This window comes from Nicotiana tabacum, chromosome 22 (genome assembly GCF_000715075.1).
Source record: "Nicotiana tabacum cultivar K326 chromosome 22, ASM71507v2, whole genome shotgun sequence".
In the NCBI taxonomy this organism is placed as follows: Eukaryota; Viridiplantae; Streptophyta; class Magnoliopsida; order Solanales; family Solanaceae; genus Nicotiana; species Nicotiana tabacum.
The window spans coordinates 162,973,169-162,989,825 of NC_134101.1; the positions used below are offsets into that span (position 1 = coordinate 162,973,169).

The 16,657-nt window shown below is 40.5% G+C and overlaps 1 protein-coding gene across 4 annotated transcripts in view; it reads right to left on the reverse strand.

The window, feature by feature from the left end:
- Positions 1-249: 249 nt before the first annotated feature.
- Positions 250-16,657, reverse strand: part of LOC107827629 (uncharacterized) — a 35,820-nt gene continuing 19,412 nt past the window's right edge. For all 4 annotated transcript variants that reach the window (XR_001657569.2, XR_012705517.1, XR_012705516.1 and 1 more), the window contains one exon: positions 250-739. The gene's annotated coding sequence lies outside the window, so the exon portion shown is untranslated. The remainder of the gene's footprint in view (positions 740-16,657) is intronic.

Consider the following 16,657-nt stretch of genomic DNA (forward strand, 5'->3'; position numbering starts at 1 on the left):
TTTTAAAATCAAAGAAAAAAAATAAAAAAATAAATTTTGATTTAGTCTTCCTACCCCAAAGTTAATTAGCCCAAATTCATAACCCAAATCCCTTCATGCCCAAAACATTGAGCTCATACCCATTTCTCATTTGACCTAACATAATTCCTACCCATATAAAATAATGCTAACTCCTAAAGTTAAAAAAAAAAACTAGACTTGAACTCTAAAAAAGAAAATGGCGCAACAGCTAAGAAAAGGACCTACACAAAAGCAAAAAGACGGCAGTCATTTCTTGAAAGAAAAAGATTCAATCTCCATTTTTTCCTAATTCCTAAAAGTGATGAGAAACAGAAGGAAAAGGGAACAAAAAAGAGCATGGAAACGAGATAGAAAAGAAGCAAAAAACAGAAAGAATAGATCTGGGGGAGGCATAAGAAAATGAAAAAAGCTTCATAGCAAAAGCTGAGAATCGGCCATTAAAATATCTCACTCAAGCTCCATAGCTCCCCTATCCATAAACCTCATCTTTTCTCCCTTTTCTCCACCAAAGTTTAGCATCTTTCTGCTCTGAAGTACTGTGAAATATCAGTCCGGAAAACACCCCAAACCACCTCCGAAACTGCTGGAGCTTGATCGATTTTCTTGAGTCAGGTTCGAGTTCGGTGCGACAAGTGGGTCTCGCTAGAGCTTTGATTGATCGCCTGAGGTTTCCGCAATTCGAAAGGCTCCGTCTGAAAGCTGTCCAACAATTGAGTTGCTGTAATTTAAAGTTCACAGTCGTCAATAAAGGTCCCATTCTTTCATGCTCTATCTCTTTACTTTGCTCTTATCTAATGCTGGAATTAAGTTGGAACACTGTTTCATATTTAGTGATAATGTATTGATTATATATATATATATATTTTACGGGGCTCATAATTTGTTTTCGCATCTTTGGTGTTTCTTTAACGCCTAAAGCTATGAACCTTTCTGTTTTGACAATCCAACTTAGGTTGTATGTATATTATATTTATAAGAAATGCATTACTCCACTTGGATGAATAATTGTGTGCTTAAGATAGATGTTGTTTAATGCCGAGATTGTCATCATGCATGAAAGATTAATGTTGTTTGCTAATGATGCGGGAATCATATTTGAGCAATGTACAAAATGAAGATGTGAATGGGATTTGATGCTGGTTCTTTTCCAATTAAATTTTATAGATTTGGTGCTCGGTTAAGGTGAACCATGTCGGGCCCAATTGATAAGAGCTATAGGTATCCCAATCCTAGTAGGCGCATTTAACCGGCCCATTTACACCCTTCTCCACGAATAATTCCATATGTCATGACCCCACAACAATCTCAAAGTAGTTCAAAGAAAATAACTCATGAACATCGTAGCTTGTTTTAGGCGCGATTAATAAATCATCGTGACTATGGGTACGGTTCCTGTGACATAGTTATGATACCTAATTCCCAAAATCGGGTGTGCATTTCATGTAACCCGATCATAACAACTTCAAATATTAATAATATAAATATATCGCAAATCGCGGGTGCATTTCATGTAGCGTGATTTGCGGTGTGTCCCAAAACAATAAGTGTACGACAATCATAATTTGTTCAAGAAATAATTCCATAAATCCTAACGGCGGTTTAAAATAATTAAAAGCGGTTATAAAGTTAAAAAAAATGCACAATAAGTTTAAAATGTGTAGTAAATCAGATAATAGGCCAATTGATAATAGTTAAAGCGACCGTGCTAGAACCACAGAACCCGGGAATGCCTAACACCTTCTCCCGAGTTAACAAAATTCCTTACTTAGAATTTTTGGTTCGCAGACTTTTAAATAAAATGGATTTCCTTGATTTGGAATTTTAAAATAAATCGGTGACTTGGGACGAAAAATAAATTATTCCAAGTGGCGACTCTGAAAAATAAATAAATAATCTTATTTCGAATAATGCCACTTTAATTGGAAAAACTCCCTATATACCTTCGGGTGTAAAAAGGAGGTGCGACACCCATGATTAGCTAAACAACCACCCTTGATTTGATTTGTTCCTAGATTTTGGCCTTTGTCCTCGACCAGTCACGAATATCTCGCATTTCCATTATTATACTGTCTTCGGTCTTGCTCGATGTCTATCCCGTTCGATCTCGATCATTACTGGTCTCAATCTCGACAAGTACCTACCTTATATTCGCATCCGGTCTGATAAAATCGGATAGGCCCGATTTTAACCGTATACAGATAGTCCCCTCGTTTCTTGGAGTGTAATGACAAGAAACTAAGTGAGTCTTTGAATTTACCCTCGGTTAAGCATCGTGATGTAAGAGGTAGAGGTGATCGAATCGTCCCATCGTTTCAGTTACCGGTCGGCCACTACCAGTATTGAACTGTCGTCTTCAACCTTTAAATGCATCTTTCTTCATCTTTTAAACTTTACTTTCAATCTTTTCTGCTCTAATCTTCAAAGCTCTCTGCGTTCTTCAAGCTTCATTGCTAACCTCCTTTAAAAACACCAAATACCCTAATCCCCGTTCTTCCTTGTTCACAAAAAATGGCCAAAACATATAAAACTGTTCCGCAAAAGAAAAGCTTCCTCGTCCCAACCGGCCGGCGAACAACCAATGACAGATCCACGTGCTGAAGAAATAGTTTCCGGGGGTGTGTCCTTGATGATGACTTCAAGGTCAAAAAGACCCCTTCGGTTCCAGGCTGATGCGAGCCCATGTTGAGGTACATATGCACGATTACCGGTGACCAACTCGACCAAGTCAAAAATTACTACAACTGGGTCGACAAGCACGTGGTAGTACCCTCGCCTGAGGAGTCAATCACTACTTACGTGGAAGAGTTTCTAAGTGTTTCTACTTACCTTTTTACATTGGGTCCCTTGGACTCGGTCATCGTGGACTTCTGCAAGAAATATAAAGTCACCCTTGGCCAAATACACCCCTCCTTCTGGAGGATAGTGATATTGCTCCCTTTTTTGTTAACCAAGTAGACGAGATTCCTTTCACCCTCGACCATCTCATACGATTATATAGCCCCCGACTTTATCGAGGGGGGCTAAATAAACTTCAACGTCGGGCCTCCAAGGAGGCTTTCTCGAGCATAGATGAAGACAAAGACCATGGCTGGATGGGCCGATTTGTCTGAGTGAAGACTCCGGACCTGATCCCGGCCGAAAATATACCATTTTTGGAGATATGGAATATGAGGCGTAAGTATAACTCCCCTTTTAACTTCTACTTTATTAGATTCATTTTTTCATCCTTTCTTATTGGCGTTTTATTTGATGCAGCCGTTGCTTGGATGCCGAGTGCGATTCCCCAGCTCGAGAACTAGGTCAGGAGCTTAGTGTCGAAATTGACACACAGTGAGTACACATGGCGCGAACTGACAAGAGGCCGATGGGAGAATCAAAACCACGGTAAGTTTTTGTATAACTCGATAACTTTGACCACTTCCCCAATTTCTTCTTGATCTCATTTATCCTTCTTTTGCAGGTCTGGGGAAGGGCGTACCGATGAGGCCCCATCTAATGATGATGAAAACTTTCCCCAACCATCTGCTCCGAAATAGAAGAAAGAGCGGAAAAAGAGAGAGGCACAGAAAAAGAGAGAGGCTTCGAGCTCCACGAAGCTGGACGAACAAAATCCCAAAAAGAGGCAGACCCACAAGGGGAATGTCATCCCTGTAACGATGGACTCAGTCCTCAGGCTACGAGACGAGCCAGAAGAGGATGAACAAAAAGAAGAAAATGAAGACGATTTTAGGCTGGTAGCCCATTCACGAGCTAGCACGGGGGCTCGGAAAGCTTTGGAACCAGTCCCCGATGAGGTCGAGGAGGAGGCATCGGCCCAAGTCCCCGAGCGGAAAGGAACCGAATTTTGCCTTGGGGCAAAGAGGCCATTGAAGAGGCGATGGATGCCGGCGCAGAAACCGAGCTTGAGAGTTGTCACATGTTGAAACCTGATTTCGCGAGAAAAAGGGGCGCGACAACGACCAATGGTTGCCTCGTTAAAAACCTTGCCGGAAAACCCTTTTTGGGACAAAACCAATCTAAGGGAAAAAAAGTGCAACGCGTGCCTACAGACCTAAATTCTTCATGCCGAGGAGTCCATTATTATCTCTAGTCGATCACCTACAGGAGTTAGTTTAAAATATAAATGAAAATGGAGAAGGTCGTACCTTAGCAGTAGTACCGTTTTAAGTGCGATATGTTCCAATTGTTTGGTAGTTGTTTGCCGTTCATTGTACCGATCTTGTAGGACCCTTTTCTGATAATTTTAAAAATCTGGTACGGTCCTTCCCAATTTGGACCCAGCTTCCCTTCATTTGGATTTCGAGTTTTGAGGGTGACATTTCTTAGCACCAAGTCTTCGATGGTAAAATGTCGAAGATTGGCTCTTCGATTGTAGTACCTTTCGATCTGCTGTTTTTGAGCGGCCAATCGGATGAGGGCAGCTTCGCGTCTTTCGTCTAACAATTCTAAACTCGTATTCATGGCCTCGTTATTAGACTCTTCTATTGCGTATCGAAACCTGATGCTGGTGTTACAACCCATATTCACGTACGTTAGTTCATACCGTAAGTTAGTCAACATAAATCCGAGAAGAGATTATCTTTGAGATGATAAAAAGTTAATCATATTGGTCTTAAATGATACAAGGGTGTATAAGGGGGGTTAACAAGTATTAGAAGTTAAACGAATCAAGGATGTTGCAACCCGTATTTTCGGGTAAACCTAGAGGTTCTTAATATACTCAAGAGGTCATGTTTTAAGGTATTTGAATCATACAATATCCTTATCATAAGTCTTGAAATCAAACGAGTTATGAAACAAAAGTCGTCAAAAGTTGTCGCAACTTAGGTTAATAATTTTACTTAAACTTTAGGTCAAATGTTACTAAGATTTTCTCCCCATTTACTGGTAATTATAGGGTGATCTACCCACAAAATTGAAGATCTATGAGTCTAGTTTCCAACACATTAAACCGCTCATCTATACGATCTCGAAGTAAAGAGATATTTGCATTTTCGCAAGACTGCGCCAAGCACCTCTCTATGGGGCCCACATAGAATATATATATATATATATATATATATATATATATATATATATATATATATATATATATAAGAGGACTCAACCCAGTTTTAAGTCATTTTTTTCAGTGTATTCCGACCTTAGAATTCTAAAAACATCCCCTCAAGTTTCTCTCATGATCCAAGACCCAAACAAAGGGCAAACAACACAAATCAAGTGTCGGGAATCCCGTGGTGCTAGTACGTTTCTTGTTCTTCTTGTTGTTGCTCATTTTTGTGTTGTTCTAGATCGTGTGGAAGGTGGTTTTAAGTGGTTTATGTTCTGTAAATGCTCCCTCAAGTTTTTAATATCAACCCTAGGTGATTTCAAGTCTTCTAAAGTGATTCTAGTGCCGAAAACCCCTAATTGATTGCTAGTTTCGCTTCCTTGTTCTTGTGACAACATTGGAGGGATATTTCGTGGAAAATTAAGGTCAAATTGGAGTTTTTCTTTTATATTTAAAGGTAAGGAACCTCTTACTATACATGTATTTAAGATTATCCAAGTTGCGGCTAAGTCGTTGAAGCTAGAACTTATGAAATATATATCGAAAGGCTTGGTAGTTGTGTTGTTGGTTGGTGGACTATTTTGGGAGGCTCAATATGATTATTATTGATGTTATTTGGGATATTTGGTGATTGTTTTGACTTGTGGGAAGTCATATAAATAGGGGAGGTGCTGTCCGTTTCCTCGTAAATTAGGTTGTGGTAGATACATAATAGTTACGACACCTAAACGATAACAATAGTGTCATTTCTCTTATTGTAGACTAAAGAGTCGTGAAATTTGCATAGCTTGAGGTTGGGCAGTATATACAAGATATGTGAGGCTATCCCTTTCCTTCTTTTGCACGACTCCGATTGTACATAACGTAAGAACGAGCTTCCAACGATACTCTACTCTTAGAAGCTAGCAGTACTTACATTGTTTCCCTTCTTATATCGCGATTGATGCTGATGTTGCTTCTCTTATCCTTATGTTATCAATGTTGTTGGTACTTACTGATTCTTATATGTTTCATGATGAAGAGTTAGTCCTAATAATGTGTATAGAGGATGCTGACCTTAGGCCAATCCAAAATGTTCAGAATATTATTTCAATGAGTCTAGCATGCATTATATATATGTATCTATTTTTCTCTATGAGCCGCGCTATAGACGGATGGGTATGGCACCTATTGCGCAACCACTGATAAGTTAGGTTTTACCGAGCTCCACGTGGTCGGGTCCAATTCTACCGAGCTTTATAATGGCCATGTACATTTTTACCTAGCCTATTACGACTGGGTACGACATGATGATGATGCCCACAGAGGTGTATGTTTTAAAAGTTTATGTATATATATGTATGTATCATGCATTTCATGTTAGTAGCCCTTAGAGGTACCCAGATGTTACAGGTTGTATAATCTCTATCCCTATTTACATTACTGCTCGTACTTATGCTTTCCTGCCTTACATACTCAGTACTTTATTCGTACTGACGTCCTTTTTATTGTGGACGCTACATGTCGTGCTGTAGATCCTGATAGACTGGTAGACGTAGCTCCCCCACCATAGTAGGCTGCCCAGTTCAGTGGTTATTGGCGAGATCCCTTCTCCGGACTTGCCATGGTCTTGGTATGCATTTTTGTTATTGATATTATGGGTATGTCGGGGCCCTGTTCCGGCAATGTTACAACACTTATGTTCCTTTAGAGGCTCATAGATAGGTGTCAACTCATGTATAGTTTGGTATGCCTTGTCAGCTGATTTTTGTTGTATAGTTTTTCATGAGAACGTGGTAGGTCGTACCTTATATACAGTTTCTTGGTTGTCTAGCCATCCCATGTTATGTATGTTCATGCTATTATCTTTCATTGTTTGTTGTTCATGATCCATGTCTACCATTTACATTGATCACGTTGGCCCTTAAAGATAATAAGGAAGGTTAGATAAAATGTACGTTGGTTCTTAGCAAATATGGCCCGGGTGCTAGTATTGACCCTCTAGTCTGGGTCATGACAAACTTGGTATCAGAGCAAGTCTGTCCTAGGGGTTGTCTATGAGCCGTGTCTAGTAGAGTCTTGATTATGGATGTGAAGTGCGCCACATTTATAATCAGGAGGCTACATGACATCTAGGGTGGTTACCTTCTTCCTGAATTTAGATCGTGCATAGAGTTGAGTCGTAAGTGTTCGTCTCTAATATTCACCTTGTTTTCTTTCAGTGATGCCTTTGACTAGGAAGCAAATGATTAGTAGACGACTTGATACAGCTGCGGGAGAGGGTACCAGTCAGGTGCCCCAAGCCAGAGCATGCCAAAGTAAGGCTCAGAGTGAAATATCGTCTCATACCTCATCAACTCTGTCTCCTCTAAAGGATATTAAGAGGCACCTAGCACCACCAGTTCCTCCGTCTGGCACTACAGACCAGGATATGTAGAATGCGGTGCAGTTGTTGACTAGCTTGGTAGCTGCTCATGCTCAGTGGCAGAATACCAGTGCTGTTGATAAAACGGTTAGTATGAGAGTTCATGATTTTATTAATCTAGACCTTCCAATGTTTACCGGATCAGACCCCAAGGAGGACCCGCAGACTTTTATTGATCAGGTTCATCGTACACTGTGGGTTATGCATGCTAGTGATACAGAGGCAGTAGAGTTGGCTTCTTATCGGCTATGGGATTTAGCGGTTTTCTGGTATGATAGTTCGGAGAGATCAAGGGTCCGAACGCTCCTCCATCTGTACGGAAGGAATTTTCTAAGGCCTTTCTTCATCACTACTTGCCAGTTGAGATACGACGAGCTAGAGCTGATAAGTTCTTGAACCTTCGACAAGGTAATATGAGTGTGCGAGAGTATAGTATGCAATTTGATTCTTTAGCAAGGTATGCTCCCCATATGGTGGCCGAGATGAGTGATAGGGTGCATTTGTTCGTGAACAGATTGGGACCACATCTGATAAATGAGTGCACGATAGCCTCCTTGGTGGAGGGCATGGATATTTCCCATATTTAGGCTTATGCCTAGACCCTAGAGGATCGTAAGAGCCAGCAAAGGACAGATAGGGAGCAGGATAGGGGCCAACATAATAGGGCGAGATTTGCAGGGTATTCTAATAACTTCAGAGGCAGTGTCAGGCCCCAGTCTTCTAGGAGTTTGACACCACCTGTAACTAGTGCTCCTCCACAGTTTTAGAGGCCTCATGTGATCGATTTACCTATTCTGGTCCAGGTTAGAGTTCCCGAGCATCAGGCTTGCCATATCATAGGAAAACTAGTCAGACGAGACCCCCAATGCCACGTTGTGATCAATGCGGCAAGGCCCACTTTGGACTGTGCCGTCGAGGTTCTGATGCGTGCTATTCTTGCGGACAACCTGGACATATGATGCAGGATTGTCCTAACAAAGAAGGTGGTGGTATGGCTTAGCCGACTGGATCTATGTCTAGTTCTTCCTCATCAGTCTGACCTCTATCACGGGGTTTTAAGCAGTAGACAGATCGTGGTAGAGGTAGAGGTGCAGTGCCGAGTTCGAGTGGTGCTCAAAATCGAATCTATGCTTTAGTAGGTTGACAAGATCTCAAGTTGTCTCCGGATGTTATTACAGGTATATTGTCTGTGTTTTCTTACGATGTATATGCGCTGATTGATCTGGGATCTACATTATCATATGTTACACCTTTTGTGGCTAATAAGTTTGGCGTCGAACCTGAATTGATAAGTAAACCACGTGCGGTATCTACTCCGATAGGAGATTCTATGATTGCTAGAAGGGTATATAGAGGTTGCACAATGATGATTTGTAGTCGTCAAACCTCGGCAAATTTATTTGAGTTAGAAATGGTTGATTTTGATGTGATAATGGGAATGGACTGGTTAGCCTCATGCTATGCAAATGTTGACTGTCGTACGAAGATGGTTAGGTTTCAGTTTCCTGGTGAACCTATCATTGAATAGAAAGGGAACATTGCTACGCCAAAAGGTAGGTTTATTTCCTAAGGCTAGGAAGATGATCTCAAAAGGTTACATTTATCATCTTGTTCGTGTTAGGGATGCGGAGGCAAAGCCTCCTACTCTACAATCAATCCCTGTGGTCAATGAATTTCCAGATGTTTTCTCAGATGAACTCCCAGGCCTTCCTTCTAAAAGGGAGATTGAGTTTAGCATTGGTGTTGCCTGACACTCAACTAATCTCTATCCCTCCATATAGGATGGCCCCGACAGAGTTGCGAGAGTTGAAGGCACAGTTGAAGGACTTGCTGGATAAGGGCTTCATTAGGCCTAACACTTCACCTTAGGGTGGGCCAGTTTTGTTCGTACAGAAGAAAGGCGGGTCGTTAAGGATGTGTATCGATTATCGACATTTGAATAAGTTTACTATAAAGAACAAGTATCCACTTCTAAGGATTGACTTACGTTCAAGGTATCATCAGGTGAGGAATAGGGAGAAGGATATTCCAAAAATGGTCTTTCGGACAAGATATGGGCACTTTGAGTTCTTGGTGATGTCGTTCGGGCTAACAAATTCCCCAGAAGCTTTTATGGATCTTATGAATAGTGTATTCAGGACCTATTTTGATGTGTTCATGATCGTATTCATTGATGACATTATGGTGTATTCTCGTTCGAAGCGAAACATGCGGGCCACTTGCGGATAATATTACCGACGCTTCAGGATCATAAGTTATATGCTAAGCTCTTCAAATGTGAATTCTGGCTGAACTCAGTAGCATTCCTTGGCCATGTAATATCTGACGAGGGTATTAGTGTCGACACTTAGAAGATCGATGCAGTAAAGAATTGGCCGAGACCTACAACACCATGAGAAGTCCGTAGCTTCCTAGGGCTAACAGGTTATTATATGCAATTTGTAGAAGGGATTTTCCTCTATATCAGCACCATTGACTAAGTTAACACAGAAAGCTACTAAGTTCCAGTGGTCTGACACTTGTGAACAAAGTTTTCAGGAGCTAAAGAATCGATTGACATCTGTGCGAGTGCTCACTCTTCCAGAAGGAACAAAAGGCTATGTGGTATATTGTAATGCCTCAGGTATAGGTTTGGGGTGCGTATTGATGCAATGTGGGAAGGTGATTGCTTATGCATCAAGATAATTGAAGAAGCATGAAAAGAATTACTCGACCCATGATTTGGAATTGGCTACAGTAATATATGCTTTGACGATGGCGACACTACTTATACGACATCCATGTTAACATCTACACAGATCACAAGAGTTTACAATGCATCTTCAAGCAGAAGGAGTTGAATTTGAGGCTGCGTAGGTGGCTTGAATTACTGAAAGATTATGATGTCGAGATATTGTACAATCCCAGTAAAGCCAATATTGTGACAGACGCTCTCAGTCGTAAGTCAATGGGAAGCTTAGTACACATTGAGGCAGGTAGACAAGGGTTGACTAAAGAGCTTCATTAGCTAGCCAATATGATAATCAGATTGTTAGACTCTGATGACGGAGGTGTTACTGTACATAATACATCGGAATCATCTTTGGTAGCCAAAGTAAAAGCACAGCAATATGAAGATCCTATCTTAGTAAGATTGAGAGAGAGCATTCAACAGTGTAAAATTACGGCTTCTGAGATCGGAGGAGATGGGGAACTAAGATACCATAGCCAATTATGTGTGCATAATATGGCAGGGTTGCGAGAGAAGATTATGAATGAGATTCATCAATCCCCACATTCCATCCATCCTGGCTTGACAAAGATGTATCATGATGTCAATGAGCAGTATTGGTGGGATAATATGAGGAAATCTATTGCAGAATTTGTAGCCCAGTGTCCTAATTGTCAATAAGTAAAGATCGAACATCAGAAACCAGGTGGATTGCTTCAGAATATAGAGATTCCGACCTAGAAATGGGAGGTGATTAATATAGATTTCATTATTGGATTACCTTGCTCTTATCATAAGTTTGACTCCATCTGGGTGATAGTTGATCGACTTACAAAATGTGCCCGTATTTTTCTAGTTAAAACAACTTACACAATTGAAGATTATGTGAAGTTGTATATCAAGGAGATTGTTAGGCTTCATGATGTTCCGGTATCTATTATATCAGACCGAGGAGATCAATTTTCATCTAACTTTTGGAGGTCTTTTCAGAAGTGTTTAGGCACACAAGTGAATCTCAGCACTGCATTCTATCCGCAAACTGACGGACAGGCTGAACGTACCATTCAGACACTTGAAGATATGCTACGAGCATGTGTCCTAGATTTCAAGGGGAATTGGGATGATCATCTACCACTCACAGAATTTTCCTACAATAATAGCTACCATTCTAGTATTAAAATGGCTCCGTACGAGGCACTGTACGAGAGAAGATGTAGATCACCAGTTGGATGGTTTGAAGTCGGTAAAATAGAATTATATGGCCCAGATTTGATTTACCAAGCCATTGAGAAGGTGAAAATGATACAAGAACGACTGAGGATGGCGCAAAGCAGGCAAAAGTCTTATTCTGAAGTACGATGTCGTGATCTGGAGTTTGATGTTGGTGATTGGGTTTTCCTGAGGATATTGCCGATGAAGGGTGTTATGCTTTTTGGGAAGAAGGGTAAGCTGAGTTCGCGGTATATCGGTCCATATAAAATTCTTCGACGAATTGGACAGGTTGCTTATGAGTTAGAATTACCATCCGAATTGGAATTTGTCCACCCGGTATTCCATATATCTATATTGAGGAAATGTATTGGAGACCCTTCTCGAGTCGTCCCTATTAAAGATGTACAAGTTACAGGGGATCTATCATATGAAGAAGTGTCAGTGGCTATATTAGATCGACAAGTCCGCAAGTTGAGAACAAAAGATGTAGCTTCAATCAAAGTATTGTGAAGGAACAAGAATATGGAAGAAATGACATGGGAAGCAGAAGAGGAGATAAGGTCTAAATACCCTTACCTATTCCAGAATGAAGATAACGAGGATGCCAGGGGAATGAAGGACGCATTAGAAGGTGAAACAACTCTATAAGGTAAGCAATAGCTTGAGAATACTCTTCCTTAATACAAAATGGTGATATGCAGATAATATACATATCTGTAATGCTTTGTGCAGCCTTATGAGGCAATACGTTGGGTTTAACATCTTGCGAGTTTGGCTAGTGTCCATTTCGTAGGAGAAACTTGGCCAAAAATTTCCGTTGAAATCCACGATGAGTTAGACTCCCCATAAACCCTTACATTCGAGGACGAATGTTCCTAGGGGGGAGGGTGTCGTAAGTTAGTCAACATAAATCCTAGAAGAGATTATCTTTGAGATGATAAAAAGTTAATCCTATTGGTATTAAATGATACAAGGGTGTATAAGGGGGGTTAACAAGTACTAGAAGTTAAACGAATCAAGGATGTTGCAACTCGTATTTTTGAGTAAACCTAGAGGTGCTTAATATAATCAATAGGTCATGTTATAAGGTATTTGAATCATATAATTTCCGTACCATAATTCTTGAAATCAAACGAGTTATGAAACAACAGTCGTCAAAAGTTGTCGCAACTTAGGTTCATAATTTTACTTAAACTTTAGGTCAACTGTTACTAAGCTTTTCTCCCAAATTATTGGTAATTATAGGGTGATCTACCCATAAAATTGAATATCTATGAGTCTAGTTTCCAACGCATTAAACCATTCGTCCATACAATCTTGGAGTAAAGAGATATTCACATTTTCGCAAGACTACGCCAAACACCTCTCTATGGGGCCCGCATAGGCGATTTTAGACATATGGATATATAAAAAAGAGGCCTCAACCCTGTTTTAAGTCATTTTTTCAGTGTATTAAGACCTTAGAACCCTAAAAACATCCTCTCAAGTTTCTCTCATGATCCAGGACCCAAACAAAAGGAAAACAACACAAATCAAGTGTCGGAAATCCCGTGGCGCTAGTAAGTTTCTTGTTCTTCTTGTTGTTGCTCATTTTTGTGTTGTTCCAGTTTGTGTGGGAGGTGGTTTTAAGTGGTTTATGTTCTGTAAATACTCCCTCAAGTTTTTAATATCAACCCTAGGTGATTTCAAGTCTTCTAAAGTGATTCTAGTGCCAAATACCCCTAATTGATTGCTAGTTTCGCTTCCTTGTTCTTGTGGCAGCATTAGAGAGATATTTTGTGGTAAATTAAGGTCAAATTGGAGTTTTTCTTTCTTTTTAAAGGTAAGGAACCTCTTACCCTACATGTATTTAAGATTATCCAAGTTGCGGCTAAGTCGTTGAAGCTAGAACTTGTGAACTATATATCGAAAGGCTTAGTAGTATTGTTATTGGTTGGTGGACCATTTTGAGAGGCTCAATATGATTATTATTGATGTTGTTTGTGCTTTTTGTTGATTTTTTTGACATGTGGGAAGTCATACAAATAGGGGAGGTGCTGTCCGTTTCCTCGTAAAATAGGTTGTGGTAGATACATAATAGTTACGACGCCTAAACGATAACGATAATGTCATTTCTCTTATTGTAGACTAAGGAGTCATGAAATTTTCATAGCTTGAAGTTGGGAAGTATATACAAGGTATGTGAGGCTATCTCTTTCCTTCTTTTGCACGACTCCGATTGTACATAATGTAATGAACGAGCTTCCAACGATACTCTACTCTTAGAAGCTAGTAGTACTTACATTGTTTACCCTCTTATGGAGTGATTGATGTTGATGTTGCTTCTCTTATTCTTATGTTATAAATGTTGTTGGTACTTCCTGATTCTTATAAGATTCATGATGAAGAGTTAGTCCTAATAACGTGTACAGAGGATGCCGACCTTACATCACTCCGAAAGGTTCAGAATATTATTCCAATAAGTCTAGCATGCATTATATATATGTATCTATTTTACTCTACCGAGCTGCGCGATAGATGGTTGGGTACGGAACCTATTGTGCAACCATAGATCATTTGGGTTTTACCGAGCTCCACGTGGCCGGGTACGATTCTATCGAGCCTTATGATGGCCGGGTACATTTTTTACCGAGCCTATTATGGTCGGGTAGGACATGATGATGATGATGCCCATAGAGGCATATGTTTTAAAATTTTATGTATACATATATATATGTATACATACATATATATATATATACACACACACACATATATATATATATATGTATCTATCATACATTTCATGTCAGTAGCCCTCAGAGGTACCCAGATGTTACAGGTTGTATATTCTCTATCCCTGTTTACATTACTGCTCGTACTTATGCTTTCCTGCCTTACATACTCAGTACTTTATTCGTACTGATGTCCTTTTTATTTGTGGATGCTGCATGTCGTGCTGTAGGTCTTGATAGACATATAGATGCAGCTCGCTCACCACAGTAGGCTGCCCAGTTTAGCGGTTATTGACGAGATCCCTTCTCTGGACTTGCCGTGGTCTTGGTATGCATTTTTTATAGATATTATGGGTATGTCAGGACCCTGTTCCGGTAATGTTGCAGCACTTATGTTCCTTTAGAGGCTCATAGACATGTGTCAACTCATGTATAGTTTGGTATGCCTTGTCGGCTAATTTCTGTTGTATAGTCTTTCATGGTAGCGTGGTAGCTCGTACCTTATATATAGTTTCTTGGTTGTCTAGTCATCCCATGTTATGTATGTTCATGCCATTATCTTTCATTGTTGGTTGTTCATGCTCCATGTATACAATTTACATCGTTCTCGTCGGCCCTTAAAGATAATAAGGAAGGTTTGATAAAATGTACATTGGCGCTCGGCAACTATGGCCCGGGTGCTAGTCATGACCCTCCAGTCTGGGTCGTGACAGCTGGGTTCCCCGACTTCGACAAGGATTAAAGCTTCGGTGCCATAGACTAATGAGAATGGTGTTGCTATGGTACTGGAATTCGACATTGTGCGGTACGCCCATAGAACCTCGGGCAATATCTGTTTCCACTTTCTTTTGGAATCAGTCAATCTCTTCTTAAGGTTTTGAACGATGGTTTTGTTGGTCAATTTGGCCTATCCGTTTCGCTGGGATGATAAGGTGTCAATAGGATTCTTTTGATCTTGTGATCCTCAAAAAATTTAGTTATTTTGCTGCCGATGAATTACTTTCCATTATCGCACACGATCTCGGAGGGCATCCCAAATCTACATATGATGTAATCCCATGTGAAGTCTATGACTTTTTTTCTTTGAATTTCTCGAAAGCCTGTACTTCAACCCACTTAGAAAAATAATCAGTCATAAATAAAATAAACTGAGATTTACCTGGGGTCGATGGAAGGGGGCAGACGATGTCCATTACCCTCCATGAACGACCATGGGGATAAGACCGAGTAAAGATGCTCCCCGGGATGGAAAATCATCAGCGCATACCTTTGACATTTGTCGCACTTTTAGACGAACTCTCTTGTACCCTTTTCCATATCAGCCCAATAATATCCCGCTCTCATAACTTTGTGAACTAGTGATTCGGCACTGGAGTGGTTCCCACAAGTGCCTTCGTGAATCTCCCGTAGGATGTAGTCGGTGTGCTCTGGTCCCAAACATATCGCCAATGGCCCATCGAACATCCTCCTGAATAGCTTCTATCCTCGGCCAAAGGGAACCATGCTGCCTTTGTGCGCAGAGCTCTCGACTCCTTTGGATTCGATGGGAAATTTCCATTCTTTAAGTACTCTATGTACTTATTTTTCCAATCCCAAGTCAAACTTGTTGAGTTTGTTTTAGCATGGCCTTCTTTGATTACTGACCTCAAGAGTTATACGACAGTCCCCGAGTGAAGTTCGTCAACTTCAACCGATGACCCCAAGTTTGCAAGGGCATCAACCTCGCTGTTCTTCTCCCGAGGTATGTGTTATAAGATCCATTCTTTAAATCGATGCAAAATTACCTACAGCTTGTCCAAGTACCTCTACAGTCATTATTCTCGAACTTCGAAAGTTCTGTTGACATGGTTTACCACAAGTGGGGAATCACATTTGGCCTCGATGAACTCTGCTCCCAAATGTTTAGCTAGCTCGAGACCTACAATCATGGCCTCATACTCGGCCTCATTGTTAGTTAACTTAGAAGTTTTGATAGATTGTCTAATTACGTCACCCGTGGGTGGCTTTAGAATGATGCCCAGCCCGAACCCTTTCACATTCGAAGCGCAGTCTATGAAAAGGGTCCACACCTTCGATATTGTATCTGATTTAAATAATAGTTCCTTTTCAACCTCGGGCACGAGGCTGGCGTGAAAAGTCATCCACGAAGTCTTCCAAGATTTAAGACTTGATGGTCGTTCGGGGTTAATATTCGATATCGTTCCCGCTAATCTCGACGACCCATTGGACCAGTCAACCTGAAACTTCGGGTTTTTGCAAAATATTGTGAAGGGGATAGGTAGTTACAATACAAATGAGGTGACAGTGGAAATATGGTTTTAATTTCCTAAAGGCACTTATTAAAGCAAGCACTAATTTTTCTAAGTGTGGGTATCGAGTATCGGCCTCACCTAAGGTCCTACTAACATAGTAAACAAGGAATTGCGTACCTTGCTCTTCTAGAACTAGGACCCCACTTACCACTATTTCTAAGACTACTAAGTATAAGTAGAGTTGCTCGTCCACTTTTGGGGTGTAAAGTAGTGGAGGGCTCGACAGGTATCGTT